The sequence below is a fragment of the Ictidomys tridecemlineatus genome, chromosome 3 (genome assembly GCF_052094955.1).
Source record: "Ictidomys tridecemlineatus isolate mIctTri1 chromosome 3, mIctTri1.hap1, whole genome shotgun sequence".
Lineage (NCBI taxonomy): Eukaryota > Metazoa > Chordata > Mammalia > Rodentia > Sciuridae > Ictidomys > Ictidomys tridecemlineatus.
In genome coordinates this window covers 64,176,789-64,191,741 of record NC_135479.1, presented here as the reverse complement: position 1 = coordinate 64,191,741, position 14,953 = coordinate 64,176,789, and the positions used below count along the sequence as shown (strand labels likewise).

Sequence of the window (14,953 nt, the reverse complement as noted above, 5' to 3'; positions counted from 1 at the left end):
TCTTAATTTCTGAATGACATAGGTCACTGGTTCACATTGTAGGCATACAAAGAAGGAAATCATGTGTACTTTAAACTTCAACTTGGGAGTTGTTGTCTGGCAATGCTGCAAGCCATGCTCTGCCACACCCTATAGAATGATGAGTGTTCAGAAGAAACTTGGGCAGACGATTGGAATGCAAAATTACATAAAATGAAATGTGCACACTGAAATGCATGTGGTTTTCATGAAATTAAAAGTCAATCATATTAACACAACAAATATGATACAACCACCAGCTTCATGTTGCAGTAGTCTAGTTGGCAATTACTGAATATTCAAAGTCCCTTTTAACCTGTAAATAATATATATATGATGTGCCGTTGTGTGAAACAAAACAAGTTTTCAATGAAAATATTAACCAATATTGAGAATTTCTTCAAAATATCAAATGAATAATGATAATAATTTTATAAGGTGAAAATGAAAGCACATTAAAGCATAACTTGAAATAACCCATTCTTTTTTATTCTTTTTAAGTCCCCACTAATTAGATGAAGCTGATATTTTAAGGAATATCACTTTTCAATAGCCAACCCATGCCTCACGTAACTTCCTATATATATATTACCAGGAAACTTAGGAAGGACTTCATTACAATGTTATTTAAGTTTAGCAATTGGTCAAACTCTGACACATCAGTCATTATATAATATTGTTTTCATTAAAATTTAAAGTTCTATTTGTGTCATTAATGATTCCTAATTTATATTAATAAAATGTAATTGATACATTTTAATAATGTTTTCATTGCTTAGTATTAATAAACCAACACAGACACTATGAAAAATGTCAATAAAATTTTAATTGGTTAATTTTCACATATACATAAATGATCTAGCATTAATGGTTTTGTTAGTTACTCTACCGTTTGCATTATACTTGCACATTATCGTTTACGATTACGCCTCTGTTAACAGCACCTGCTAATCCCATCAAGATCCGTTCTCACTGGCTCTTCTTTTGAATTCTGGACCTGATCATAATTGGCCTATTATCAAATCCCTTGCTCTAAAATCCCAAAACTCTCCTCCTCTGGGCAATACCAGAAGAAATGTACTTGGGTTTTTAACCTCAATTATGTTTTATTTCAGATATCTTAATTAAAAGAAGTTTTTTGGGGTTTGGGGGGTTGATTTGCTTTTTTGCTTGTTTTTGAGAATGGGCCTTGCTGGGTTCCCTGGCTGGTCTCCAACTCCTGGGCTCAAGTGATCCACCTGCCTCAGCCTCTGGAAGAAAAAAAGAATTTTTAGAATGTAAAAATCTCTAAAAATATTTATTCCACTCAATAAATAAGGTACGGAATAAGTGCACTTCTTCTCATTCAACTCAGGAACGCTTCTCAGGACTGGCCCATGTGCTTATAGTCACTGTCACCAGACACATCACTCCAGGGAACTCCAGTGACACCATCATGGCTGGGTGCTGCTGGGGAGCACTGTGGCAGGGTGGCAGCAGGGCGCTGGGTGAGACTGTGTGAATCTGACCTGAGACAAAAACCCAGAACACCAAAGCCAAGCAACCAGACCCAACCTTCCAATTTCCTTTCCCGTTAGTTTCATGCATCTTACTCCTTCTGTCCTCACCCACACCACAACAAGCAAGCACTTCACAGCCTGCTCCTGAGGAATTATCTGGTGTCTCCCTTTGCTCTTGTGCCCCAAAGCAAGTGCACGAGAGATTTTTACCAATAATACCAACATTAAAAAGCATAACAACAGACCCAGAGATTTAGATACATGAAATAAAGGCAGTGTGTTAAGGTTTCCTAAATAAAAACACAAGAAAGAAATTAATTGCCGGATGGGGTGGTTTATGCCTGCAACCCCAGAGACTTGGGAGGCAAGTTCAAGGCCAGCCTGGGCAACTTAGTGAGACTGTGTCAAAAATAAAAAGGGCTTGGGGATGTAGCTCAGTAGTAGAAGACCCCTGGGTTCAATTCCCAGTACTGAGAGAGAGGGGAGAGAGAGGGAGAAAGAGGGAGGGGGAGGATGGGGGGAATGTATTTAAAGCTATTTTCTAATCGGTTTTCCAAACCAAAGTCTTTGAGCAGAACAAATGCAGCCAGCAGGTGGCAAGATACACAAAGCTTTTTCTTCAATTCAATGCAGCCAAAACAAGAATGTTTGGGTTATATTTTAAGTGCAAAAGGAAACATTTATACAAATTAAATACGTGGAGTATAATACCATTTTTTTTACAGAACCCTACAATATCTTGCTTATTAATAATTTTTGGTCATTTTCATCTCACAAAAAAAACCCTGCCTTTTTAAAACTTGTAGTTTCTTAAATATTCTATCAATTAAAAGTTTATATAAAGAGGGAGCTGGGGCTGTAGCTCAGCAGTAGAGCACTTACCTAGCACCCATGAGGCACTGGGTTCACTCCTCAGCACCTCATAAATATAAATAAATAAAATAAAGGTATTGTGTGCATCTACAACTAAAAATTTTTAAAAAGTTTATATAAAGTTCATAGTCCATCTAATTGATTGAGCATCAAATATAAAATATTTCCCTTTTTGTTAATTTTGTCAGGTTTTTTTTCCTTTTTTTATTTTTATTTTTATTTTTTTTAGAGGGGTAGTACTGGGAATTGAACCCAGGGACACTTTGCCATGAAGCTACACCCCAGCCCTTCTTATATTTTTTATTTTAAGACAGGGTATGAAAATTTTTTTGTATGAAAATTCACAAAATGATGTCCTACTCAGTCAAAAAGAGGGATAAGTAAAAATGTGGAGAAAGACTTTTTTTTTACAGACAGGATAGAAAAGTGTCCATGCACAAAGTGCTGAGAGCAACTTTTGGGGAGATCCCGTGTCTGGATGCCTTCGGCCTTTGTCCTGGACACGGATTTACTGGGGCTGCTTCTGGCACATTGGTAATCCAAGTCAGAGGCAGAAGTCACTGACTCTCATGTCAGGGGTGAGGAGCATCAGCTCCAAACTATCCTGGAAGTCTGTTTGGGTGCAGGCTCTATAAGAAGTTTCCAAGCAGGGAAAAAATAGAGAGCGTCCGTTAGGATGAAAGTATGTCACGTGAGGGTGACACTGTGTGCTTCCCATCTCAGTCTCCAGAGCGATCAAACTCAATGTGATCCAGGAAGACATTCTATCATGCGTCCAAGGCAAAATGTCACGATTCAACAGTGCTTTGGGACTCTCTTTGGGCACCTTTCTCTGGGCTACTGTGTTCCAAAGGAAAGCTGAATAATTTGTCTTCAGAAAATGAAAAACTGATCAAGAGATTCTTTTGGATAGAGAATGTAGGATTGTTTTTGATCTTCTGAATTTGGAAGCTTGTTGCTAATAGACTGACTTTCCCTCTCCTTGCAGCAGAAAGGTCAGGATCATAGCTCCTAGGCCAAGAGGACACTGGTCCCTGTAATTGGAGGGGGGTCCCTGAACAGAGGATGACAGAGACTCATGCACACACACAGTCTTCTCTGAGTTGGATACACTAAAACCTATTTGGGGGATAATTCTCTATATTAATACCTTTATGTATTTCATCTTCAGGAAGTTCTAGGGTTCACATGAGCCTTGGAGGGGAAATTTACCAAGGGATTAGATCCCTTCCCATTTGAGAGGTGTTGTTGAGGTGAGAGGGTTTTTGTTCCCATGCATCATCACAGAGCTCGGTGATGGGCATGCTGCTCATAGACACTATTATAAAAAGTATGGGGCTGGTGATGTGGCTCAAGCGGTAGTGCACTCGCCTGGCATGCATGCAGCCCGGGTTCGATCCTCAACACCACATACAAACAAAGATGTTGTGTCCGCCGAGAACTAAAAAAAAAAAAAAAAAAAAAAAAAATTCTCTCTCTCTCTCTCTCTCTCTCTCTCTCTCTCTCCTCTCTCTTGTTGTTATGTGTAATAAGATGCACAGGAAGGCAGGTAGACGAAGCTTAGCTGCTGTGTTCAGGGTGACTCGACCTCCATGCTATGGTTTTTAAGTAGAGTTTTTCTCCACCAAAACTTGTGCTAAGATTTGGTCCCCAATGTAATGGTGTTGGAGAGGTGATGGGCCCTAAAGAGATGTCTGGGGTCATGGGAACCACCACTCTCTGAAGAGATCAATGCCTTTCTGCATGAATGGGTGATGTCACTTGGGACTAGTTTATTTACCCTGAGAGTGAGTTGTTATAAAGCCAGGCAACCCCAAGTACTTGGTCCTTTTTGCACACACCCACTTACACTTCTGCTTCTCTGCATGTTGCAATGCAGCTGAGCGGGGTCCAATCACACATGGTGCCTTGATGTTTAAACTTTCCAGCTACCAGAATCATGAATCGAATAAACCTCTTTTATTTATTTATAAGTCACCCTGTCTCCGTTACTTTGTTATAGCAATACAAAATGGACTGAGACACACCCCAAACCTCTATTGTGATGCTAAAGGAAAACTACAGGGTCCGGGAGAACACAAATCTCCCCTCAGTTTGAAACCCTGAGTGGCACCACTTTGATACTCTCCAAAAATCTGCTCGGTTGGCCATCTTGAGTTGGGATTGATGTGAAACCTCAGCACTAAGGGTGGCTTCTGCATTCTACAGTCACAATCTTCCACAATTACACACTGAGACACCCAAGAGAAGGTATGTCATGCAAATTCATAGTAATGAACTCTGTGAGAAGGTCTTAGGTTTATTGCTAGCACATAAGCAACCACTTTCTAAAATTGTCTAAAAACAGCACCTGACAACACTAGAAAATGTTTTCCTTTAAAATACCTCAATGTTTGTACTTTGCACACAATATGAATAGATTTTATTTTTTCGCATGATTGTTCCCTGCAGTGAGCTATGAGCAAAAGTTGTTCTAGAAAGAGACAGTCAATCCTCAAGCCGAGGACACATGTGGATGTAGGGTATCTTAGTCCATTTTTTGATGCTATAACAAAACACCTTTATGAAATACTTTATTTCAAAATGAGTTTACCTGGGTTCACAATTCTGAAGGGTAGATAAGGCAACCACATCTTGGGAGCCACCCTGCTACCTCACAACACAGCAAGAAACAGAAAGCAACCAATTGGCTGCATGCAGAACGGGTAGGTATGTGCATAAGCAAGAGGCCAGGAGGGCCAGCTCTTGAGGGCACTAACCTACCCCAGGAGACAGGCATTAACCCCTTCCAAGAGTGATGCTCCATGATTTAACCATCACTTAAAGGCTCACCACTTCAATATACCATTATTCCATGAACTTTGGGGAGACAAATCATATCCAAAATATAGTAAAGGGAAGCTTTTTTGTTTCTAGGGTTTTTTGGGGGGCGTTGTTTTGTTTTGTCTTGATACTTGGGATTCAGGGGTGCTTTTTCTACGGAGCCACACCCCAGTCCTTATGTTTTGAGACAGGGTCTTCCTAGATTGCAATCCTCCTACCTAAGTCTCCCAGTCACATTGTGTGCTGGACTTACAGGCATGTGCCACCACACCAGGTTAGAGGGGAACCTGAGGAAGACAGAGAAGAGAATCCATCTGAGAATTGTCAGGATGTGAGGAAAGCAGGACACTCTAGCTCTACAGCTCTGACTCAAAAATCATGATTCGTATCCGTCCCCGCAAGATCTGAAACTACTTTTTTTTTCAGAAAGTTTAAACCAATGATCTCATCTTTATCTTTCCTTGCTAATAGAAAAAAAAACAAATGTATTGATAAGTGCAGCAAAATGTCCAGGCTCCAGTAGTAAGTATGCTATAGAGCTAGGTCAGGAACCAGGTCTTCTCACATTGATCGATGCATCCCAGAAAAATCACAAATTCTCTCTCTCTCTCTCTCTCTCTCTCTCTCTCTCTCTCTCTCTCTCTCTCTCTCTCTCTCTCTCTCTCTCTCTCTCTCCCTCTGTATTAAGAGTTTTCAGAGGGGAAAAGGTGATAAACGGAACAATATCGCTTTAAAGTATGCTTAGATGGAATTTTATAGAGCCATATCTTGCTTCAAAAGGTTTGGGGATTCTACTTAGGGGTCAGGCCCACAGAGAGATCGAATCACATCCATCTCTGACTTTGTATTAATCTGCAACTTGTTTTTGCAGACGGTGACTTTGATAATGAGTAAATGAGGTGTCAATTATGTTAACTCAGATCTAGAAAGAATTGTACTCCTGTGCAAGCCCCTGTAGGATGCCACCCAGTCATTATTGAGCACAGCATCACAATTTGCTGCAAATAAATTTGACAAAGTCGAATTTCCCGAATTGCAAACTTCCATATTCAGTGACTTTACAGACTTACCAAACTCCCCCTCCCCTTTTTTTTGTACCAGGAATTGAACTTAGGGCACTCTATCAATCACTGAGCTGCATCCCCAGTCCCTTTTATTTTTTGAGACGGGGTCTCATTAAGTTGTTGAGACTGGCCTTGAACTTGCAGTCTTCCTGCCTCAGCCTCCAGAGTAGCTGAGATTACAGGTGTAATTTCACACCCAGCCCAAACTCTTATTTTTGTCAATCATAAATGAATTGTAAAGCAATTCATGTTTAATTGGAATGGTTCCTTTTAAAACAACTAAAGACCACTAGAAGGGTTAATTGACAAGTTCTTATTTTCGTTGATGGAACATTAACCATTAGAAAGATTGTTATTTGGGGCGGAGGGAGGATTGTTTGTGTTTTGGGTTTTTAGGGTTATTTTTTTTAAGAGAGAGAGAGAGAGAGAGAGAGAGAGAGAGAGAGAGAATTTTAATATTTATTTTTTAGTTTTTCGGCGGACACAACATCTTTGTTTGTATGTGGTGCTGAGGATCAAACCCAGGCCGCACGCATGCCAGGTGAGCGCACTACCGCTTGAGCCACATCCCCAGCCCTTTAAGGTTATTTTTGTGTTTGATTTGGGGGGGTTTTGTTTTGTTTCTTGATACTGGGTTGAACCCAGGAGTGCTTTAACACCAAGCTACATCCCAGACCTTTTTGTTTTTATTAACTTTTTATTTTGAGAAAGGGTCTTACTAAGTTGCTTAGGGCTCACTAGTTTGCCTATGTTAGCCTTGAACTTGGGATTTTCCTACCTCGGCCTCCTAAGGCATTGGGATTCCAGCCGTGTGCCACCAGGCCCAGCTATAATGGTTCATATTTTGAATGTAAAACTTATCTCGAAATCTATATTTGTTATCTATATCCTGCATTTAATTACACACTGGAGTACAAAATGAGATACATATTTCAAAAGGAAGTATATATGCAAAAAAAAAAAATTTTCTTTTTTTAATCACGCAAACGGAAGCCTGACTGTTGAATGAATAGGATCAGCAAATCTACTCAGAGAATCCCTGGGCCTCCCTGTGAGGAATAAGTTTCTCCATCCTAGAGAAATTTCTAGGAACGTGTAAGTCGTTAGAGTAATCAAGAATCTCTGCATGATCAGACACTGAGCAGACTTTAGAGAACTCCAAAGGTAGCAGCTTCGGGCAAGAGAGTCTGGTCTTAGAGGGACATGAATGGATGAATGGTATCATACGTGGGAGCCTGGGCTCCACTTGGCTCTCACATCTGTTCTCATTCCACTTTAGTTCAGCTATACGCTGATGTGTGTTTTATTTTTAATTGAAGCATTTCAGTAATCCATCATCGTCATTCAGAAGAATTAGTTTAGGAGACCCACACATGGGTCCGTCCACCTAATCAACCATCCGAGTCTCCTAAGAATAATGACATTGATTTGGGGACAGCAGAGCGCCGCCCCAGGAGTACACATGCTGCAGGAAACTATGGACATTTTCAAAGAGGTGAGGGGAAGTTTTCAAAGGCAGAAATGAGGAGGATGAGATCAGATATTTTGGAACAGTAATCCTCGGCCACAAGGATTAATAACGAGGGCGGTGCCAGTGGAACAGATGGCCCTGGGCAGGTGTCCTGGAGAGTATCTCTGTGTAAGGTGGTGGTGGCCTCTCTGCAGGGTGCTGGTTCTGGCAGAATAGTTCTTGGTATCAAGCATACGTGTGTGAGATCCACGCCTTCGTAACCTCCTGGTTTTGTTTTATTTTGTCTTGTTTTAATTTATTTATTTTATTTTATTTTTTTGGTTAGAGCTTAGCACCCATGACTCCATTTTGATTCTGACAGCTTCCCACCTCCACTCCCACGTCTGAAGAAGGCCCGCCCTACTTCCTGTTCAGACAGCCCTTCGTCTCCAAGAAGAGCCCTTTCATCCTGCAAGAATTACACAAAATCGGTGAGTAAAGAAAACATCAGGCACTGATACACATAGGTGGGCAGTTAGAAGTAAGTCCTCGATTAAGCAAAATATATTCCATGCCTTTGAAGAGTGAAAATCTCCCCAATGTGCTGCTGCTAATGGGGAGACCATTAAGTACTTTTAAAATGGAGATGAAAATAAAAAATACACCTTAGGGAATATGTTATCTCATTGACAAATGTTCCCAAGTGTAAATTACAAACGCAGGGAGAAGATGAGGCAAAATGAGAATCGTCGAAGAAAAAAAAAACAAAATCAAGAAAACAAATGACCCAGTTGACGGGACAAACAGAGGAAAGGGGCTTCCCTAGGAGTCCCCCCGAATGGACTGGGGCACAAGCAGGAGCCAAGATTTGCCCCACTGGGGAACGTGTAAGTGTGGCCCTGGTTTAATCAGCTTTTTCACGGCTGTGACTAAAAGATCTGACCAGGACAATCGTAGATGAAGAAAAGCTTATTCGGGGGCTCAGTCCCTAGACAGCTGGTTCCATTCCTCAGGGCTTAAGGTGAGGCGTAACATCATGATGGAAGAGTGTGGCAGAGGGAATCCGCTCACATCATGACCAGGCAACAGAGAGAGAGAGAGACTTCACCAGCCAGATACAAAACATATACCCAAAGGCATGCCCCAGGGACCCACCTCCTCCAGCCACACCTTACTCACCTTCAGTCCCCTCTCAGTCAGTCCCATCAGGGAATTAATTCGGGATGAGGTTAAGGCTCTCATAACCCAAGCTTTTCTCCTTGAGCTTTTGGGGGACACCTAATATCTAAACCATAACAGACCTTCAGGAAAAGAACCAAGAAAGTCCAAGCGACCAGAGAAATGGAGTCTTTTTTTAAACACTCAGAGAAGGGGCAAAATCAAAGCTTTATAATTAAAGGTGTGTTGTTATCTTTTTGTTTTATTTTTGTGTTGCTGGGTATCAAACCCAGGTCCTCAGGTATGCTAGGCATGCCCTTTACCACTGAGCTGTATCCCCAGCCCTAAAGATGCCTTCTAGAAAGATACCCCTAACCCTCTGTATTAATATGTGCTAATAGCTGGGTGCAAGGGCATATGCCTGTAATCCTAGCAATGTAGGAGACCGAGGCAGGAGGATCACAAGTTCAACACCCACCTGGGCAACTTAGCAATACCCTGTTTCAAAAATGAAAATTGCTGGGGATGCAGTGGTAAAGCACCCCTGGGTTTCATCCCCAGCACTAAAGAAAAAAAAATTTGTTAAGTGCTGTTTTACTGTTTCAAGCTTTATTTAACAACATTCTGACTTCTCTTAACATTTTCTGTCTCCTTCGCCCGTGGAAAACCCATTCTTCCTTCAACATGCACAAATGCTGCTGTGATTTCATTGAAGGTATGCTCCATCACGTGATCAATACAGGGAAAAACTTAATACAGCATAACTAGATTCATTCATGCAAGAGGAAGATACAGAACAAGATAAAATTCGATACAGGCAAGGCGTCTGTTCAAAACTTTGCTGCCGTGAACGGAGACAAAATTAAATACGGTCACACACTGCTTCACCACAGGGACACAGCATGAGAAACAGGTTGTTGCGTGAACATCCTAGAGTGTGCTTACACCACCTACCACAGCTCCAGAGTCACTAAGTTAGATAATCTTATGGGATCAGTCGTTGACAGAAGCATCATTAAGTGATGCAACCATAATTTTTTTTTTAAAAAGTCAGTAAAATAAAAAATCACCATCTTTTGTTTGTTTGCTTGTTTTGTACTGGGGACTAAACCCAGGAGTGCCTTACCACAGAGCTACATCCCCAGTCCTTTTTTATTTTTATTTATTTTTAATAATTTTCATTATAGATGGACACAATACCTTTATTTTATTTATTTATTTTTATATGGTGCTGAGGATCGAACCCAGTGCCTCGCATGTGCTAGGCAAGCGCTCCACCGCTGAGCTACAGCCCCAGCCCCCGTTTTTATTTTTTGATTGAGACAGGGTCTCACTAAGTTTCCTAGGTTGGCCTAGAACCTGCTCTAGCTACTCCAAGCACTAGGATTGCAGGTGTGTGTCATCCTACCCAGCCAAAAGCTTATCATGATTGATATTAGTAGTTAAAAGAATAAAAATAGGGTTTGGGCATGGTGTTCAGTGGTAGCACTTGCCCAGCAGGCTCGAAGCCAGGGGTCAAAGAAGGGAGAGGAGGGGAAGGGAAGAGAGAAAGATCAAAAATACTCTCTCCAACCTGTGACTCTCACAGGGAGCTTAGAAAAACGTACGACCAAAGTAGAGCCAAATCTTTGGTGCCGGGGGGGACTCCCCAGAAAAAAACGTCAATCTTGGGGTCATGAGTGTGTTATTTCACACCCCCCATCCTCACCTCCCTCCATCTCTCCCTGAAGAACACGAGTCAGGGTTCATTTCTTTTCTCTGTTTATACTGCGGGTGCCAAGTAACCATAAGCAAGCACAAAGTCAAAGTTCCCTGATCAAAAACAGCGTGGGGAGGGTGCTGGGGCTGTGGCTCAGATTCAGAGCGCTCACGTACCACGCGTGAGGCACTGGGTTCCATCCTCAGCACCACATAAAAATAAATACATAAAGGTATTGTGTCCATTTACAACTAAAAAATTAAAAAAAAAAAACAGGGTGGGGGCTAGACTCCAACCCACTGAGTAGACATAAGGCAGCTTGATACATTCTCGGTACCAATGGAGATCATCACGAAAACCTTCGATTCTATATGGTCCTACCTCCCCCACCCCCCTTTGAATTCTTTGACAGGCTTAACCCTGCAAATAAATGTGTTGATTAAGAAATTACATCCACACCCCCAGCCCTCATTCCAAAATGTGATCAGTGGCAGTTTCTCCTGCAAATTTCCTGAAAAGTTCTAAATAAATGGAAGATCTCTATGTTTGTAATTGATAGACAGGAGAATCGGGCCTTCAAGTCTCTCCCATGGCCTTTAATAAGATCATACATCATACTATTTTCTCCAAGGGACAAATTCAGCCGTTGCAATACTTGCATGTCTTTCTGGAGACCCGGATAAATTGTCACACCAAGAATGCTTCTAGGAATCTCATGTCTTGCCAACAAGGTTCTTCTGCCCACATGGCCCCAGTCGGAGATGCTTTATGGTCTCTGGGGATGTCTGGTTGGTTTCACAAGATTAGACGGCTGTCACCAGAGCACCTACACCTGGCCTGCCCAGCTGGCTGGCCTTGGGGTGACGGGGCTTCTTACATGGCATCTCAGGGATCCCAAAGAGAGAGCTCCAAGAGACAGCCATGACCAGGGGCTAGTGTCTTCCGTCTTGGGCAAGAATTGAGCAAGGTGAGTCTTCCCACCCTTTTCTATAAGGCCCAGCTGACGCTGTGGGGCCACGACCCTGCCTCTCAGCAGGAAGCTTGGATAATAAATGAGGCCTCAATTCATCCTGGGTCACACTAGTCAGCCAAGGCACCCATTGGCCACCAAAGTCAGATTTCCTTCTCTCCCCTGCCACACCCTGCATCTGAGCTGTCAGTATTCAAAGATACTATGAAAACCATTCTTACTAACTTTTCTATTTTTTAATTTTTTAAAATATTTTTTTAAGTTCTTGATGAACCTTTATTTTATTCATGTACTTATATGTGGTGCTGAGAATCGAACCCAGTGCCTCACACATGCCAGGCAAATGCTCTATCACTGAGCCACAACCTCAGCCCTCTATTTTATTTTTCTGTTGATTTTAAGAGGGTTTTTTTTTTAAAAAAATACCAGACTATTGCAGGATTGAGGGGGTTGTATTAGGGACTGAACCCAGGGGCACTTTACCACTAAGCTATATCCCCAATCATTGTTACTTTTTATTTTCGAGACAGGGTCTCACTAAGTTGCAGAGCCTAACCTCAACCTTCCAAGCCTCCTACCTCAGCCTCCCAAAACATTGGGATTACAGGTGCGCACCACTGCACCTGACCAGGATTTATTTTAATGACTTTGATTTAGAGAAGCTGGAGGGTAGAGTACAAAGTGTTTCCTCATGGAATTAAACATGAAAAGTGTAAGTACAAATAGTTTATTCTAAATTTTGTTTCTTTGGGGGGGGGGAAGGGTACAAGGAATTGAACTGAGGGACACTCTAACACTGAGCCCCATCCCCAGCCCTATTTTGTATTTTATTTAGAGACAGGGTCTCACTGAGTTGCTTAGCATCTCACTTTTGCTGAGGCTGGCTTTGAACTCGCAATCTTTCTGTCTCAGTTTTCCGAGCTGCTGGGATCACAGCCACTGTGCCTGGCTTGTTTATTTTTTTTAACTTTCCTACAATTGATTTTTATTAATTATATAGAATTGTGGGTTTCGTTGTGGTATACATGCTTCTTAACATGTTTTGGTCAAAGCCTTTGATTACCTCCTCTTACCCTCTCTCCCTCCTTCTCCTAATCTCCTTTCTCTACACTAATAGTCTCCCTTTTACATTTAAGGCAGAAAATACAACACTGTCTTCCAAGTCTGGTTTCATTTTGCTTAACTTGATGTTCACCAGTTCCGTCCATTTTTGCAAATGCCATAATTTAATATTCTCGTATGGCTGAATGGCTGAATAAAACTCCATTGTGTGTGTGTGTGTGTGTGTGTGTGTGTCACATTTTCTTTCTCCATTCATCTTTTGATGGACACCTAGGTTGATTCCATAACTTTGTTATTCTGATTGTACTGCAATGAACATGGGTATGCATGTATCTCCAAAGTAGGCTTTCTAATTCTTTGGGGGAAATACCAAAGAGTGGTATAGCTAGGTCATATGATAGTTTTATCTCTAGTGTTCTGAGGAAACTCCATGCTGATTTCCACGGTGGTGGTACTAATTTTCATTCCCACCCATGTGTGCGAGTTCTGTGTGCCTCGCATCCTTACCAGTGCGTATTGTTATTTGTATTCTTGGCGACAGTTATTCTGATTAGAGTGAGAGAGAAACTCAGTGCAGTTTGATTTGTATTTATTTCTCTGATGGTTAAAGATGTTGAACGTTTTTTCATATAATTGTTGGCCATTTGTACTTCTTGAGAAGAGTGTTTGGTTCATTTGCCCATTTATTGCTTGGGTTGTTTGTTTGCTCGTTTGTTTATGGTGTTGAGTTTTGGGAGTTCTTTCTATATTCTGGATATTTATCATCTGTTGGAAGAGTAGCTGGCAAAGATTCTTCTCCTGTAGATTCTCGCTTTGTATCATTGTTTCATTTGCTGGGATGAGCTTTTCAATTTGATGCCATCCCATTTATTGGGTCACATTATTATTTTCTGAGCAACAGAAGTCCTATTTAGAGAGTCACTGCGTGTGCCTATCGATTGAAGTGTTTCCTCTAGTTTTCATCTAGCAATTACAGTTTCTGGTTTAAGAGCCCTTTTTAAATATCAGGCACATTAAACTTCCACCTATGTGTTACAATTGTTGTCTCTCAATTTCTTTTTTTTAATAGATCTTTATTTTTTTATTTATGTGCTGCTGAGGATCAAACCCAGTGCCTCACACATGCAAGGCAAGCGCTCTACCGCTGAGCCACAACCCCAGCCTCTTGTCTCTCAATTTCTTACTTAAACTTTTACTTCATTTATGGTGGGGTTTTTTAGACCATGTAAAAATTTTTGCTTAACATTTACATTGAAATTTTCGACTTGTTCTTTGAATGCATCCGATGTTTGCATCATAATTAGAAAAACCTCCTCTATACCCAGATTTTCACAGGATTACATACATTTGCTTTTAGTTCTTACATGGTTTCAGTTTCCACCTTTAAATTTCAGATCTATTTTTGCATAGAATGTGATCTCTGGACCTATGTCATCCAGGATGGTCTTCTAGTTTTCCCAGCACCAGTCACTTCAAAGGTCGTCTTTCCCCCGATGATTTGAGACAATACCCTGAACATATACTAAACTTGCAGACCTAATTGGGAATGTTGGCTGATGTTTTGTTCTTCCACGTGGATCTGTTGGTCTGATGCTGCGTCTGTATAGCATGTCTTTATTAGAAATAGTTTGTGGCACATTTTACAGATGGCATAAAAATATCAGTTTTGGGGGCTCTTGTGCCCTGTTGCTCTTGTTTTTCAGCGTTTTCCTAGTTGCAGTAGAAGGATAAGTAAAAAGTATAATTTTTTTATATTTGCTCTGGGGGCCCTCGTGTCCCTGTGGCTCTCTGCCTGCCATGCAAGGTTTTATTGGCACTGCCTGGAGTCTTGTGTAGGCCTTGGACTTCTCATTGGATAATAGCCAAAGAACATTCCGATGTGCTTTGTAATCAATGTGATATTTAAAGGGTTTATGTGCTGTAGACCTGGAAACCTCTTAGAGCAAATCATTTCAAGACTGTACTTAGTTTGTATTCACCTTTCTTCTTATTTCTTTGTATCTGTAATATCAAAGAAGTCTGTAAGTGGACCATTGTACGCAGTGGCTACCTACCTAGGGGAATGGGCCTGAAGAAAACGTTTGCTCAAGAACTAGAATTCTATTGTCCATGAATGTTCTAACTACATGCTAAATGGACTGCAGGAACCACACAGGAGGCATAGCTGCCCCCTGAGGCAACAGGGTCTCTGCCTGAAAATCCAGAGACAGGACCTTAGGGCAGAGCGACAGATCCACCCGTGATCATCACAACACCAACTCACTGGGTGGCAAGCAGCCAGGCACATGCTGGGATTCTGCATCTCTCATTCATTGGAGAAAAGAAGACAACACCCAG

The 14,953-nt window shown here is 41.4% G+C and overlaps 1 protein-coding gene across 1 annotated transcript in view; it reads right to left on the bottom strand.

The window, feature by feature from the left end:
- Positions 1-825: 825 nt before the first annotated feature.
- The window catches only part of LOC101959776 (potassium inwardly rectifying channel subfamily J member 12), a 72,382-nt gene continuing 58,254 nt past the window's right edge, over positions 826-14,953 (bottom strand). Inside the window, exon 3 of the transcript XR_013436426.1 lies at positions 826-1,268. The gene's annotated coding sequence lies outside the window, so the exon portion shown is untranslated. The remainder of the gene's footprint in view (positions 1,269-14,953) is intronic.